The sequence below is a fragment of the Microtus ochrogaster genome, assembly GCF_000317375.1.
Source record: "Microtus ochrogaster isolate Prairie Vole_2 chromosome 14 unlocalized genomic scaffold, MicOch1.0 chr14_random_1, whole genome shotgun sequence".
NCBI lineage: Eukaryota > Metazoa > Chordata > Mammalia > Rodentia > Cricetidae > Microtus > Microtus ochrogaster.
Genome location: NW_004949096.1, coordinates 6,782,576 through 6,789,777, shown reverse-complemented (window position 1 = coordinate 6,789,777; position 7,202 = coordinate 6,782,576). Strand labels below are relative to the sequence as shown.

The 7,202-nt window shown below is 45.7% G+C and overlaps 1 protein-coding gene across 2 annotated transcripts in view; it reads left to right on the top strand.

The window, feature by feature from the left end:
- The first annotated feature begins 2,598 nt into the window (after positions 1 to 2,598).
- Cd59 (CD59 molecule (CD59 blood group)) overlaps positions 2,599 to 7,202 on the top strand; it is a 19,221-nt gene continuing 14,617 nt past the window's right edge. The window contains exon 1 of one of the 2 annotated variants that reach the window (XM_005364071.3): positions 2,599 to 2,758. The gene's annotated coding sequence lies outside the window, so the exon portion shown is untranslated. Of the gene's footprint in view, positions 2,759 to 3,851; positions 3,998 to 7,202 lie in introns of those variants that run through there. The other variant, XM_013352753.2, reaches the window with a different exon arrangement.

Genomic DNA, 7,202 nt, shown 5'->3' with positions numbered 1-7,202 from the left:
CTAGTTCCAGGACAGTCTCCATAGCCACAGAGAAACCCTGTCTCGAAAAACCAAAAAAATAAAATAAAATATCTATGGACATCTGTGGGAAGTTCCCAACATTTCAGTACATGCATGTATAGTTGTTAGATTCCCAGGGACGGGGTGGGAGGCACTAAGGCACTAAGGTTGAGAGGGCTCAGAAATGGCCTCAGAATTGTCCTAAAGTTCTACAGGAGTAGAAGAAAAAAGTTGATTTCCATGTTTTATTTCTGGCTTTATGAAAAAATAAAATGGCAGTCTTTTGTGAACAGGTACTCCCAAGTGGTAATAAAGTAGCGTAGAGGTACTAGTCTTCAGGGACAACAGCTCAGCTTACCCTGTGTCTTAGCGATACTAATTGCTGTGATAAATCAAGTTAGGAGGAAACGGTTTATCTGACTTACACTTCCAGATATTATCATTGAAGGAAGTCAGGACAAGAACTCAGGAGCTGATGTTGAGGCCTTGGAGGATGCTGCTTACTGGCTTGTTTCTCATGGCTTATTCAGCCTGCTTACGGAACCCAGGACCACTAACCCAGGGATGACCCCACCCAAAATGACCTGGGCTGTCCCCTACCAATCACTAATTATGAAAATTCTTTACAGGCTTGCCTTCAGACTAGTTTTATGGAGGCATTTTCTCAATTAGGGTTCCCTCCCCTTGGATGACTCTAGCCTGTGTCAAGTTAACATAAAATTAGCCCACACACTGGAGAACCCTAAATTCTTAGGAGGTAGGGAAAAAGAATCTCAAAAGTTAAGTCAAGAAATTGGTATCAAAATACTTGGGATTTTAGAATTTAGGAACGTTGAATTCTAAAAGAATAGATCTTAGGAGACAGAACAGGCAATGTATACAAGACAAAGAGCTTTGGACACAGGCACACTATCAAAGCAGTCCTGACTCAAAGTCACTGTGCATAGAGGAAAACCAGGATCTAGGTCCTGCGGATCCTGGAACTCGGCAAAGGATCATGATGAAGGGTGCATGCCAGCGTCTTTATGATTGTCCCTGCAAGAGCTCAGTATCTGTGGTTTCACTCCCAGCTGCTCCATTTCACCTGTTAGGCAAGCCACCCTACCAGCATGTGGCTTCAGGAGGGTCTACACCATTCAAGCTTGGGAAGACTAGGGCAGGGGGCCCTCTCTGCGTCTGAGGGAAAGTGTAACATGAAGGGCCAGGTTTTCCCACCTATAGGAAAGACACCATGTCTGACTCTCCAGTGTGCCCTGTGCTGTGCAGGAAAGTGAATAGACTCACAGTCCGTCAGAGTGGACTCTGGGGAAACTGCCTAGCTTTGTTGTTAAGACTTTAGGAAGGGCATAGATGTTGCTCACGATCACCTAAATGGGTAGGATTGTAGCAACATTCCCATGGAAGGATTTGTTTATGGTAAGCCTTACTAGTTTCCAGAGTAGAGAAGGGCCCAGACCTGGGAAGATGACCTACTTTAGGAAGGATTGGATTTTGATATGTGTTTGGGGGATGTCCTATCTGGTGCTTCCCCCTTTAATTTTTTAAATTTTTTATTTTTTGCTCTATAGGTGTCCATGTGCTTCCTCTATAGCAGGGATTGAAGCTCAGTCTCTGTAATTGATAGGCTAGGGGAAGAGTGGAGTCCCAGCCTTTTTTTCTCTTTCTGATATGGCAGAACAGGGAGAACCCACCACATGCCAGGGAGAATGGGCCATGTTTTGGAGGAATAGATATTACTGGGGGGGAAAGAAAATGACAAAAAAATAAACCCACAAAAAAAATGAAAATTTACTTCTTATTGCTGAGGACTGAAAGACTTTAAAACAAACAGACTAAGGGGCTGGAGAGATGGCTCAGTGGTTAAAAGCAGTGGTTTTCTTCTGGATGACCTGGGTTCAATTCCCAGCACCCACATGGCAGCTCACAACTGTAACACCCGTTCCAGGGAACTCAACACCCATGGCAAAAACACCAATGCACATAAAATAAATTTAGAAAAAAACCCTAAAACCTCTAACTGGATCATTGTTTCCTTTCTCCCATCCCTTATCCCCCATCCCCATGGCCTAACTTGGATTTTTGTCTCATGCATGCTTCCCTTTCCAAAGCAGGCCTGAGATGCCGCAGCTTCCCAGACCGATTCTCGAGTACCTCCTGTTCCGCTAGGAGGATTCCTCTTGGACTGTTCACTCTTTTCAGTTATTGTTCCTGTTGCTTCTTTACTGGATGCGACTCTTTCCAATTGCTAAGTGGCAACTTCATATTACACCTGCACTCGGGAAGGTCTGAGCGGTAGTTCTGGTCCCTAGTCAGCCCACGGAAGTTTTCAAATGCTCGACAGAATTTTGGTATGATTCCAAACAAAACACTCCGTAGCTAAAGATACCCATGACGGGCAAAAAGAGAGCTCTGGGCGCCAGCAAACATGGCCACAAAAACATTTTGGGAAGTGACTTTGTTTTCAGAGAGGGAAAATCAGAAGCAATTTGGGGTAAGGAATCAGAGGGAGACAGACGCACGTCTTTCCTGTTGTTTGGGTTTTGAGGGTCTAGTACTAGTTAGCCTCCGAGCTCCCTCTGTAGGAGGCAAAGACTGAATTGCGGCTGGGGGTGTGGCCATCAGTTCCTGGGAGTGGCCAGAGGAGCTCGGTAGCTGTTCAGCCGACTGGCTGAGCCCGAGACCAGATGCTTGCAACGCAGAAAAACCTCCAGCACTAAGGAACGGCGGTGGCTGGGTCTACCGAACTGCGAGGTGGCAGGTAAGCAAGGGCGCAGTGTCGGCTGTAGCAGGACCTGGGGTGAGAGGTGGGGGTACTTCGGGAGCGGGAGCGCATGCGTTCGGTAAGCTGTCCTTGTTTCTTCTCTCTGGGGAGGCCTTTCTCCTTGTAGTAGTTCGGGACGTCTCTCCCCGGCTTGTAGCTCCGCCGGCCTTCTTCATTATAATAAAACACACTGCCGCAGGCCGGTTCCCGAAAACCTCTACTTTGCTCCCACCCACGGTTCAGGAGCTCGGCAGCCCCTCGGCTCCACCCCCACCCCACCGCGCCGCTCAGATAAGGCAGTGGCGGGGGAGCCGAGGGGTAGTCTCAGCCCCGATGACTTACTGCTTTTCTTCTAGTCGCGATCCAAATTTAAAACTGTTTAGCAGATATTTTTGGTGCATGGGTGCGGTGCCACCCTTCAGTCTGAGGGAGGACTTTGAAAAGAACCTTAGGCAATGAGTGCCATGTGTTTTTGTTGGTAGCTAGTCCTAAGCAAGCTATTTAACCTTGTTTTCTCGTCAGTAAACGGGAAAGCCTACTTCACAGGGTGGTTCTGAACACTAAAGTCGCTCGTGGAAAAGCTCCGGGAATATGGAAAACGGCAATTGTTAAGGAGACTTCAATCCCTCCCAGGGCCATCTTTTAAAAGCCCCTTCTCCAGAGCTGACACACAGACCTCAGAATGTCAATGAGGACGCTCACAACATTGCTCTTAACAGTCTGGGGAGGCTAAGAGGGAATTGCCTCATGCTCCAAACAAGCTGAAATTTTTGTTATGTACTTTATTGTAAATGGAAAACCTTCCATTTCACTGGGTGGGTTGAAAGAGAAAAACCCAACTCAAACGGATTTTAGGGTTGGGAATACCGGGATGAGCCAGGGATTTGAGGTCCTGGAAGAGGTTGTAAAGAGAGGGAGGCCACCGTAGGTGAAGCTGAAATCCTGTGCAATTTTAAGAGCACTGGGGGCCTACCCAGGGCCTCTAGGTGGCTGGGAGGGGCTTCCCCATTGTGATGGTGGCTTGCTCTTTGTCCCCAGCTGCTGATGTAATTACTGAGTAAAGGATCTCTGGGTGTCTGTTTCATGCTTAGCTACTGCATGTCCAAGCTTGTAAGGACACAAGATCTTTAGGCCTTTGAGACTGCCAACGCTAAGCCACTTAGTTCCCAGGCGTTGATAAGTACAAGCAAGATGCATCCAAAGTGACTTTGTGACTACCCTGTTGTCTTGGGACAGGTAATTCCATTCCTCTGGCTCTATGAACTTGCTATAAAATGATAATGTTTATTTTACATAACATACTTAGCCTTAAAGTACATCAGCCCCAGTCTCCCAAGTGTTGCGACTACACCCAGTGCCTACACTGTCTGTGAATCCTATGGAAACTGCTGGTGTTGAACACTCTAATCGCTGTGGCTCAGTGGTGGTGTTGCTTCTGGGTTCCTTTCTTAGTTTGTAAAAGGAAAGGGGTGGGAGGAGAGAATCTCCTGGTGGGTTTTTGTTGTTGTTGTTCTTTGTTTGTTTTGGTTTTTGCTGCATTTATTTTGGCTGCTGAATTACAATCTCCATCTATGTTCATGGTTCCAGGCTGAAATCTGTGCCTAAAATGCTGTCTCACTATCTTCCAGTAATGAGGCTGCTGCTTATAGCAGGCTTAGGGCTTTTGTTGTTTTTGTTTGGATTCGGAGTCTTGCTTTATTGACCAAATGGATCAAAACTCTTGGATTCCTGTTGTCTTCTCACCTCAGCCAACCAAGTAGCTGGGACTATAGGCACGTGCCACGTGTGCTTTATAATAGTTTTTATTGCTGCCAAGTGAATAAAAAATAGCTTAAGACAACACAAACCTTCCAGTTCCTTCACCTATACCTGGAGTCTGGTTAGAGTCAACACTGAGCTACAAGGTGGCAGGCTTCCTTCCCTTCCGGAGACCTTTGTGACTGGAGAACCCCCAATCTGATTTCCTTGAGAGGTGGCAGTTACGGAGCATTCTTAACCTCTAGAGGCCGTGAGTATGCCGTGGCCAACAGAGCAGAGTTAGCAACAGTAAGATGTTTCGCACCCTCTTCATGTTCTGTTTCCAGTGTCTGACAGCTTCTGCTCCCTTCCTCTCCCATTTGAGGATCCTGTGATTACGCTGGGACATTGACAATAATGTACATAATCCAGGGTCAATGAAGGTTACCAAGAGAGCACGCCTGTCGTTACAGGTTTTAGAGTTTTAGAGTTAAGGTCTGGATGTTTTTATGGAAAGAGATGTTACTTTGGCACCCACGGCTGCTGTCTTATAAACTATCTCCCCTTCACTCTAGTTGCTCAGTGCAAGAAGTGGTTACATAGGCCTTGTTATTGTTGTAAGGAGTGTTTTGTCAGGAGTGCAGGCATTAGCCCTTTCCCCTAATATTTGCCCCCAAACTGAAGTTAACTAGCAATCAAGCCTAATGGCTTGTGTTTGGTTACAAGTCGCATCAAGTGGTGTAATCGTGTATGGGCCGCAGAACAAAAGACTTTTCTAATTATTTAATTGACACAGCTCGTTTTACAGCCCTGCGGAGAGTCACTTTCAACCCTTGAGCTAGGTCACTGCCGCCTCCTGCTTCCCAGTGTGGTCTCTAGGAACATCTGCAGCACTTGGGGACTGTGAACAGTGCTCCCCCACCCCTGTCGGGCTGTTGACTAGGCCACCCAGACTCTAGGTCCAGGGATCTACTCATTCTCTGCATGAGCTACATGGTCCAAGAAATTGAGAACCAGTGTCTAAGCCTCTTTTATGTAGCCCAGTGTGTCACACGTCTGCTCACTTGACATAAAATTCCAGGATTGTTTATTAGTGTACATGTGAGCTATAGAGGCTGAGATCAAATCTACTCCACAGTAGTAAGTATGCCCTCAGAAATTCCTTGAACACTTCATCATAAATAATTATGTAATGTGACAAGTGCTTTTGCCTGGTTCTTACATGTCTGTGTCCATGTAAGTAAATGAGTAAAAGTATATTTCTTTAAACTTGTATTTGGGAAGCTAGATTCTTTGTGTGTGTGTGTGTGTGTGTGTGTGTGTGTGTGTGTGTTACATATTACAGTCACACTGCATTTTCTGTCTACCAATATAGCAAAAGTATTTGCTATCCAAAACATTTACAGCAACTTAGCCAGTGAAGCTTGTTGTCCCTTTTAGTTTCCCTTGGATGGCAATGCATAAGTAATTATCAGGTTGGATTTGTTATAGAATGAAAAAGTTTACTATAGCAATTTTTAGATTTTTGCCTCTTTGAAAGTTTTAAAGTTACATTGATCTCTTCATTTGTTGTATTAGTATACCGTAGTGCCTTTAGGAAAGATCAGAGGATGACTTTCAGGAGCTGGGTTTCTTTTTCCACCATCTGGACGGTGGGGACTGAGCTCAGATGCTGAGGATTGGCAGCAGGCACCTTTATCTGCTGAGCCTTCTCGCACTCTCTGTTTGCTTTGTTTGTAGCCTATTACCGGCTTCGAAAAGATCTTGTAGGGTCTCTCCTCTGTGACTTCCACTGTGCGAGCATCCCCGAGGGACAGAGAACATTAGAGGAATTGCTTTCTGACCTGCTGATACTGTGCAGGACCAGCCTGTGGGCAAGGTGTGGGCGGAGACTGCTTTTAGTTTCCCAGCCACTCAGACCCGAATAATCACACAAAAACTTTATTAATTTCAACACTGTTTGGTCGAGCATATTCCTGGCTAACTCTTGTGTTTTAATCAATCTGTGTAACACCATGTGCCTGTGGCCTACTGGCAAGGTTCTTTCAGCAGCTGCATAGCATCTCCCTGACTCCGCCTACTCTCTATCTCTGTTTGGAGTTCCCGCCTGGCTTTACTCTGCTAAGCCTTTGACCAGAACAGCTTTATTCAGAACCAATAAAAGCAATACATATAAAGAAGGACATCCTACATCAGCAAGGCAGGTAAGGGATGGTGTGTTTAGGAAATCTAGAATGCAGGCTAGGATGTAGCTCAGGCAAAGAGCTTTCCTGGGACCCTGTCTTAGGAAACATGTAGAATAAGCTCCTCTCTCTGTTGAAAACTGTCTACATAACAGCCCCGGTTCTTCTTTCATTTCCCCTGGCTCCAGCAGCTGTGTGTTTTTCTGTTCTGATACACTGGAAGAAATTCAGAGGTATAGTGTTTTGACTATAGTGCCTTGACTTAAAGTATAATTAATTTCCAGGCCAGGTCCCAGCCCAGGACAGAGAAAATTCCAGGATTGTTTATTAGTCTACATGTTTGCCTTTTAAAGTGCTACATGACATTCTCGTCTGCGTTGAATTTTTAAAATGTGTGTGTGCGCTCACACGTGTATTTACTGGGTTGAATTCAGGGTGTCCAGTCTCAGGCCTCATGTGTGACGTGTTCAGCAAGCACTCTGCCACCGGAAGATACATCCTTAGTTCTTAAAAATGGTTTG